We start from the raw sequence: 9,520 nt of genomic DNA, 5'->3' as shown, positions 1-9,520 counted from the left end.
ACAAATAGAAACAAAGCAATCAAAAGTGAAAGCAACTGTGAACCAAACAGAACAGTCTCGAGTTACATATATCATCACTTCCTGAAGGATACAAGGGACAGTGTGAGGCATGTAGGTGTACAATGCATCAAAGATGAGTGACATTACCACGCTGGTGACGATGACCAGTAGATCTGCTGTGGCCATTGCTACGAGATAGTTGGTGATACATTTGTTCAGCCCACATTTTCCTCTGGCAAGAATGATAATTGTCACTAAATTTCCTTTGCGAAACAAACATCAAAAAGCAGTTGTATGGGTTAATCTCTGAATAATAATTATGGGGTGCCAATGTAATAAAGATTAGGTAAGCATCATATAACGTGAGTAGCAATGTATTAACATGGCATCAAAATCTCTTTTCCAGTGCTACCTCCCACCGTTGTCTTCAGCAAATTCCAGTGTAAAGAGCGAGAGACTTGTTTGATTCTGAATCACTCAGAACAGGAATCAGCATTGAATGCAATGACCATTCCCTGAAACCCTTTGTTCACTTTGTCGAACTGCATTCCTGCTTTAATCAGCACAATCATGAATAATGTGTTCCAGGAAATACGAAGGGACAACTGCAGGCCAGAAATCACACTTTGCTGCATGACAAACATGCTAAACATTGTAATTAAATATAATGCAAGTCCATTTCTTCAGGAGTTTTACAGATTTAAAGATAAGCTGTAGGGAAATTTTGGGTGGTGTGGTGGCTCAGTGGTTAGCACTGCTGCCTCACAGTGCCAGGGATCCAGGTTCGATTCCACCCTCGGGCGACTGTCTGTGTGGAGTTTGCACATTCTCCCCATGTCTGCATGAATTTCCTCCAAGTGATCCAGTTTCCTCGCACAGTCCACAGATGTGCAAGCTGGGTGTATTGGCCATGCTAAATTGCCCCATAGTGTTCAGGGATGTATAGATTAGTTGCGTTATAGTGAGGTGGTTCTGGATGGGATGCTTTGAGGTTTGGTGTGGACTTGTTGGGCCAAAGTGCCTCTTTCCACACTGTAAGGATTCTATGATTCAGATACAGACACATTTAACTTTGCTCAATTTGTCTCTTCTTTACAAAATGTCATTTCAAATGTGAGAACATGCTGCTCCAGGATGCAAGGACAGCAATGTCTGACTAGTGTCAGTTCCTAATGTGATCAATTCCTCATGCAATGGAATCCCAATAGTAAAACATTGAGGAAGAGTTGGGGAGAACAGTCCTGTCAGTGTTGCAGTAGAACGTCGAAGGAACAACTAAATAATTCATTATGAAACATGAATTCCTTCAGCATTACAAACTGATCAATGATGCTCTTTTCGATGGATTATCACACTGCTATGCATCCAGCTAATTCTCACAATGATTTGATGGAAAATCTAATGACACTCTAATTTTGATGATTCATGAACCATAACACTGCAAAGGTTTAGCTCTCCATAGTGCACACTGTCAAATGTCACATTTCTTCTTTTCCCCTGTTATAAGTTGTGTGTTCTTGAGATTTCATTTTCTTCACTTGCAGGAATTACACGCCACTCCATATTCTACATTACAGCCCTTCTCGTAGATGTAAGGATCTGCCTGGTATCAGCAATATTGCTGTCTGGACACTCTCATTTATAATATCACTGAATGAATTGTCGATACAAGAAATGTGAGGAGCAATAAAATGCAAATTATCATGGAAAGTTAATTTACTTGAGCTAGAAGAGAAAGATGTGACAAATAACATGGAGAGAACATCGTTAGCCAATCTACAACACTGCTGTGTTCATCCTGCACACAGATGAAGGTAAATGTTAAACGTATGATAACTCACCAAGAATTCCAACGGGTGCAATGATACGGTTGAATATATATCGAGTGGCAAACAGAACTCTTATCCTCTCCATGGCTGACATTGTTGTTTTCTGTCAAACCCAATGGCTGATCCCTGTTGGAAATAAAGGTTCCAATCCTCAGCCGAGTACTGCCTGTTGTGAATCAGCATGTCTTTCTACTTTGTGAAATTACACTTGTTTTGATCACAATTCCCCAAGTCAGATTTAGTTCCAGTCTTTTTAGCAAATTGCTTACAGAGCTACACCAGACTCTGATCATCCCCTGGGATCCATTCCCGAGATGAATTCAGTCCAAGGCGTACACTGAAGTTTGTCATTCCTACATGGGTGTGTCCTGCTCATCATGTAATGGATTTGAAGGAGCTGAAACTGCACTGCCCTGTGCAATAGAGGCACTAAGATGCACAACTCATTTCACTTTTACACTGTTACAGATGTCATACAAGTCATTGCATTTGCTCTTTTAAGTGAATGAGGCAACTCAAAACATTGACCAGAAAAAGATAAAACATGACGAACATGACGAGACCATTCTGCCAGTCAATAGCATCATGGCTGATCTGACATTCCTCATATCCTGCCCTAACACATTAGCCCTTGCTTCAAGAATCTATCTATTTATCTACTCTGCCTTAAATATAAATAAGGACTCTGCCTGCAGAACTCTCTGTGGTAAGATGTTCTCAAGATTCCTTCTCATCTGAGTCTGAAACTGGTGCCCCATTATTCTGCTGCTCTGCTTTCTGATCCTAGACTCTCCCATGAGTGGGAACATCCTCTCGGGAGTTACCCGACCGAGACCCTACAGAAACCACAATATCACAATAAGAACACCTCGTATTCTTCTAAAATCCCAAATGCTTAACCTTTGTTCATCAGCCTTCGTAACAGCAAAAACGATGGGAGAGATGGGACTTTGCATGTTGACCCTCATTTCAAATAAGCGAGCAATATGATGGCCAAAGAGACTGGAAAAACTCTATCTGTTGTAAATTCGGGTCTCGGAATATCCAAATGGAGATGGTGTAGACATGGACTAACACCCAGTCTGTACTGTACTGTTCCATTAAAAAGCTGATTTTTACAAATTGAAGAATGATGTAATTGATAACAAACAACCAAAAATCAAATACTGAAATCTTGGGGATTTCAGAGTTATTGGAAAAAGATCAACCAAAAATACAGAACATACACAGCAGGAATGCACATCAGGAGGATTAAAATGGAACACATGAAAATTTCAAGCCGAAAATATTTCTGAAATCTGTGTTACTTCCAGAACTCTCCCTGTAGAGTTTCGTGGCTCGCTCTGCTCTGGAATTTGATAGCCTGCTCTGAGAATCATTGGACAGGATCTACATCTGCTTTGCCTCCACATACAGCTTCTGGGGCATTACCTACTGATGACTGCTGGATAGACTTTGTTACTCGGTCTGCTATATACCAACTGCATGCAGTGTCACAGCTCAACTTGACTAGGCCCATCCTTCATATGATCAGAGACAGGCAGAACCTCAGCACAGAGTAAAATGTGATGCTTTTGTACTGAGGCTCTGCAGATACCTTGATGCAGATGGATACAATGTTGGCCATCAGAATGAGTGCAATGTAGAATGTGTTTTCCCACTTTGACTATGAATTAGTACGTCATGTCTTTGCAGACAGGGTGTCTCTGCACATGTCCTGTTGTTGTTCTAAAATGGTGACATTTTCTTCCAGTTCTTCATGCAAGTCTCGGGCCCTCCAATCTATAACCCATTGATTTTATACTGCCCGATCTAACAGTGAAGGGGTGAGAGGATCAGTCAGCCGAGAGTCCAGGGAACATGGCATTCCTCTTGTCTCGATTTACACAGGATTCACAGGTCACAAATGCTGACTGGTCCGCCACAAATCGTGGATTTCAGCAGAGGCCAATGATGCTGTCCATGTGACGGTGAACTTTGACCTGAGTGCAACCACCACTTGAGACAGTTACCCAACATATCCCTATCCTTCCTGATGGATACAGTGAAATGCAGGATACAATACGCAAACAGTGGAGAGAGGGGAACTGGAACAGGCTCCAGATTGATCTAAAAGCGTTTCTGTTCCCACGTAGTGACTCAAATTGCTCTCCTGACATTTGTGTGGAACTCATCAACTGAGTCAAACATTTCCTCCCCCAAGTGACTATTGTGTAGAATAGAGACATCTCCCTCCTCAAAACCTAATGCTTTGAGAATTGGTCACATTGTGGGATCTCTCCCTCCAAGGCTCAGATGTCTTTTACACAGTTTTAGCCCCAGAACCACACACAGTGTACCAAATCTGGTTAAACCAGGGCTTTGTATTGCTGCAGTGAATTCTGCTTCACTTCTTGATCTCAACAATTTCAGACTGAGTTGCACCTGAGCATTCCCTTTACCATCTTTTTTTAAACTTTCTGTTTCTGCTTGACCATTTGGCATGAACAATCTGAGGACTCAGAATCCTGCATCTCATGGACTTTACAATGTTGTCAGCTTTTCAGTATCTAAAACAAAACAAACAGATTGATTTGCTTGTTACAAAATTGGTATCTTCACAATTAATGGCTTAGAAATGCATTTGGAGATAGCAAGAACTTCAGATGCTGGAGCCAGAGATAACACAGTGTGGAGCTGGAGGAACACAGCAGGCCAAGCAGCATCAGAGGAGCAGGAAAGTTGACGTTTCGGGTGGGGACCCTCCTTCAGAAATGGGGAGGGGGAAGGGAGCTCAGAAATAAACTGAAAGAGGAGGGATGGGGCTGGGGAGGGTAGGTGGGATGGTAATAGGCAAGTGCAGGTAGAAAGTGGTGGGGATTGGTCGGTGAGGTGGGAGGAGCAGATTGGCTCATCCGCTTAACTGAACTCACCCTTACCCTTAACAGCTTCTCTTTTAAGTCCTCCCAGTTCCTACAGACTATGGGGGTGGCCATGGGCACCCACATGAGCCCAAGCTATGCCTGCCTCTTCATAGGATACGTGGAACAGTCCCTTTTCCGCTGCTACACTGGTTCTATCCCCCATCTCTTCTTCCATTACATCAATGACAGTATCGGTGCTGCCTCATGCTCCCACGAGGAGATCAAACACTTCATCAACTTTACTAAAACCTTTCACTCCTACCTCATGTTCACCTGGACCATCTCTGATACCTCTCTCTCCTTCCTGGACCTCTCTGTCTCCATCTCTGGTGACTGTCTTGAAGCTGACATCTATTTCAAGCCCAACGACTCACACAGCTTCCAACACTACACCTCCTCTCAACCACCTTCCTGCAAGAATGCAATCCCCCACTCCCAATTCCTCTGTCTCTGCCGTGTCTGCTCCCAAGGTGGAGCGTTCCACTCCCGAACATCCCAGATGTCCTCCTATTTCAAGGACTGCAACTTCCCCTCTCTGGTGATCGATAATGCGCTCAAATGCACCTCTTGCATTTCCTGGACCTCTGCCCTCACATCCCTTCCCCCCAACAAAAATAATAACAGAATCCCCCTTGTCCTAACATAGCACCCAAACAAACTCCACATTCAACGTATCATTCTGTGCCACTTCCGCCACCAACAATCCGACTCCACCAACAAAGACACATTCCCCACTCCACCCTTATTTGTCTTCCATCGGGACCGCTCCCTCCACGATTCCCTCGTCTGCTCCACAGTCCCCATTAGCCCCACTATCCCCGGCACCTTTCCCTGCAACCGCAGGAAGTGCTACACCTGCCCCTACACCTTCCCCCCTCACCTCCATTCAAGGCACAAAACAAACTTTCCGTATCAGACAGGACTTCATCTGCACATCTCTCAACTTGGTTTACTGTATCCGCTGCTCCCAATGTGGCCTCCTCTCCATCGGTTAGGGCAAGTGGAAACCGTTTTGTAGAGCATCTGCTCTCTGTACAAAGCAAACAATGACACCCTCCCTCTCCCTGGGTGACATGTCCATTCTGGGCCTCCTCCAGTGTCACAATGATGCCAGCCGGAAACTGGAGAAGCAGCACCTCATATTCCGCCTCGGGAACCTACAGCCCAATGGCCTAAACATGGATTTCACCAGTTTTAAAACCTTCCCACCTCCCTGGCCTCATCCCATGTCCAACCCACCCACTCATCCACGCCTCCTTGACCTGACACAACCTGTCTGTCTTCTCTCCCACCTATCTGCCCCTCCCACATCACTGACTAATTCCCCTGCTCCCTGCCTGCACAAACCTATCACCATCCCATCTACCTTCCCCAGCCCCACCCTTCCTCTCTATTTATTTCTCAGCTGCCTTCCCCCTCCCCATTTCTGAAGAAGGATCCCAACCTGAAACGTCAACTTTCCTGCTCCTCTGATGCTGCCTGGCCTGCTGTGATCCTCCAGCTCCACACTGTGTTATCTTTGAAATGCGTTTGCAGTGAAGCAACCTCTCTCCCATCTCGAGAAAATGATTCCAATGTCTCCAGTCTTTCCACATCAACTGAAGTCCCTCATTGCTGATACCATTCAGTCAAGTCACCTTTGCAACTTCCATTAAGGCTTTACCATGAAGCCAGAATTTGTGCCCAGAGTTAGTCTCAATTGCTCTAGCTGTGACCACACCAATAATTTGTAAAATTAGAAGCAACATGATCACTCTAATTACAGCTCACAAGGTAAAATGCCACACGCTGTTTTGAATTATAAACTGAAATGGAAGTTGGACTGCTGCAATGGTAATAGGAGCTTTGTGTAACTTTGTTTATGTCCTTGAGCTGTGCGACCCAACATTGTTTTTTGAAGCAGCGAGGGGGAGAATTTGACACTGTGTCACCAAAAGTGTGTTGAGTTTCTTGATAATAACCCTGTGACTCGGCACACCTCTCTTCATTGCTCCAGCCCATGTTCTCAAAGAATGGGCCGAATGGTCTACTTCTGCACGTACACCTCATGATCGTACAGTCTTATATTATGTATCATTGTTAGAGAGGTTTCTATAAGTTGTACCACTGTTGGAAAGTGAATGACATTGTGGGTTCCTTGGAACGAGTTTCTGAGCAGAGAGAAAAATGTGAGAAATTTGCGAAAGCTGCCTGGGTATATGTTTAATGACTCTGAAATGTAAAAGGTACATTTCACAGGTGGATACCGACATTGCAGTGTGTGAATGTGTGAATATGAGGGAATTGTTAAAAAGGGAGTCAACCCATTTTTCTTCAAATGGTTCCACTCAAACCGTAACTAATTTTAGTCGAGTGTCGAAAGTCATTTGTTGGAGCAGTACATGGTTTTCTCAACAGAGGGCGAAGTGATTGCCAGAGTGTGAATAAACAGCATCAATGCGGAGTGTACCCCAGTTCCAGGGTCTGCAGTCAAACACTATGCCACTTATTTTTTGGAATAGTGTGCTATCACCCCAACTGTTATCACTGGACAAGCCAAATCCCAGACTGAAACCTGGGAACCAGAAAGAATGAATTTATTTTTACTGTATTGTACACTTTCTTTATTTGGTTATGAATGACGTTTTCTAAAAAAAAAACTGGTCGTTCAAATTCTTTAATTAAAAAGGAATGCAGCATGACACTTATTTTTCTTTTTTTTGGAACTGTAACCTGAAGTAGGAATGTGGTAACTGAAACAGAAGTCCAAGAGAGTTTTCAACTTCAAAATAAAGAGCTTCTTAATGTTGAGCCATGTGAAACAATGTCCCTTTCTGAGGCAGGAAGATGGAGAATTCGAGACAGACTGGCACCAAATATCTTTACATGTGAAGAAATGGTCTAAGTTCCTGAGCAGGAGCAGAGAATGCATCTCTCCTGATCTAGTTCACTGTTGCCATGGTGAATGATATAAAAATAAATAACGCATAAAATGAAAAAAAATCTGAAGCAAAACTTCTAAATCCTCCTGATCAATTATCAACTTATGTGACCATCAACCTACAAACAGCAGCATGTCATCATTGCAATAATCTAAGTAGACTGTGGCAATTTGCAATTTTGTTTCCATTTTTTTGGTCTGGACCTTTGATAATTTTAATTTTGTTTACTCTCTGTACACCCATCTCACTCCCATGCCATGTGACTTCAACTGTTTTTGTTATTTTGATGATATCACTCATTATTGACTGCACATGGTTTGGGCGGAAAATTTAAGTTGCACAGAAAACAGATGAGAAAACGTTTTTCTTTTCACTGTCTTTTGGTTAAAAGTGAATTGTGTTCCAAGAAATAGATTTGATTTCTGCTGTTGATGTGTGAATTGCTTTTGCCTTGAACAGTTGTCCATCAGGTAAGGTTGTAAATGGGTCATCTCATTGGAATTTGATAAGTTTATACTTTCAGTGATGGCCTGTGAAAACTGAGACATGATTAACTGTATAGCCGTCATGATTAAGTTGTGACAATGTCCTTATACTTAACGCGCAGATTCATTTGCTTTTCCAGTAGGTTTCTCATTACTGCTATGATTCTGTACAACTATCAAATATGTGTTACAATGTAGTGAGAAGCGAGAAATGTTTGTTTTATATCTGTGTCCTGTGTGGAGGGAATAGTGGTTTTGTTTGCACAGATATTGGGAGTTATATGTAGTCTGCACTGATGAAAATGTCCTGGTTCCCATAACTTTCTCAAGAGCAACTCTGAATGGACAGTAAATGTCCTTCCTTTCATTGGTGATCAGATGACAAAAGTGAAAAAAAAAAACGGTAAGAGAATGAAGCAGCCGTTGAGATCTTAAAGTGATTATATCAGGTGATCATGACACCCGGAATCGAAAAGAAAATGATTGTGTAAAACACGTAGTGATGAATATTTATTGCTAACATTCATTCTGTTCACTACGGACTGGACTTCAGATATGAATGATATACAACATACCACAGTTTTGGACAAGTAACAATAGACTTTACTTTGCAGTGTTTGAAAACCAATGCTGTGAACGGATAGTGTGTAACATAAATTGTGTATTAAAATAAAAAGGATAATCAAGCAGTAAGTATGATCATGATATATCCCACATACTTTCCTGAATTTATCTTCTAAGTCTTCATTGACAAGAAGGATCTAAACATTTCATTTATCTCAGTGAGAGTTTGAAATTCTTCACTTTTCCCAACCTGACCATGAAACATCCTCCAAGGAGATACTTCTTCATTCTGTACCTCACCTTTTCTTTCCATTTTGATTGAACCCCTTGATTTGAAGAAGCTTCCTTCTCAGAGAATCTGTAATTGACACTCCACTACTCCTTCACAAATATGATGCCAACTTTTTTTACCCTCTGAGAGCTGGCTACAGCAAATTCCTCACCATCCAGGGCTTTTCTTCAGCCCTCATCTTGTTATGTTGCCTCAAATAAGTGCTTGATGTTTATTTTTTGACCCACTCCCACTTCACTGGAGCATGAATGACACAGATCTCCTCTGATGAGCCAGAACTTGCGGGATTTTTAAGAACCCTATAGCATCAAATATCTATCCTGAACTGGCCAGAGAAGGTCTTGCAACTTGAACAGTACCCATCTCTGAGCAAAATTGTAGGTAACTAATGTTTTGGAACAACACAATTCAGCAGACACTTGCGACTGAGCCTGCCCTGAATGCTATATTCTCACAGAATGCTGACCTTCGTCGTCCACAGAATGAATGTTAGCAATAAATATTCATCACTACGTGTTTTACGCAA

The sequence above is a fragment of the Rhincodon typus genome, chromosome 47, assembly GCF_021869965.1.
Source record: "Rhincodon typus isolate 14 chromosome 47, sRhiTyp1.1, whole genome shotgun sequence".
NCBI lineage: Eukaryota > Metazoa > Chordata > Chondrichthyes > Orectolobiformes > Rhincodontidae > Rhincodon > Rhincodon typus.
Note: the sequence above shows the minus strand (reverse complement) of the source record.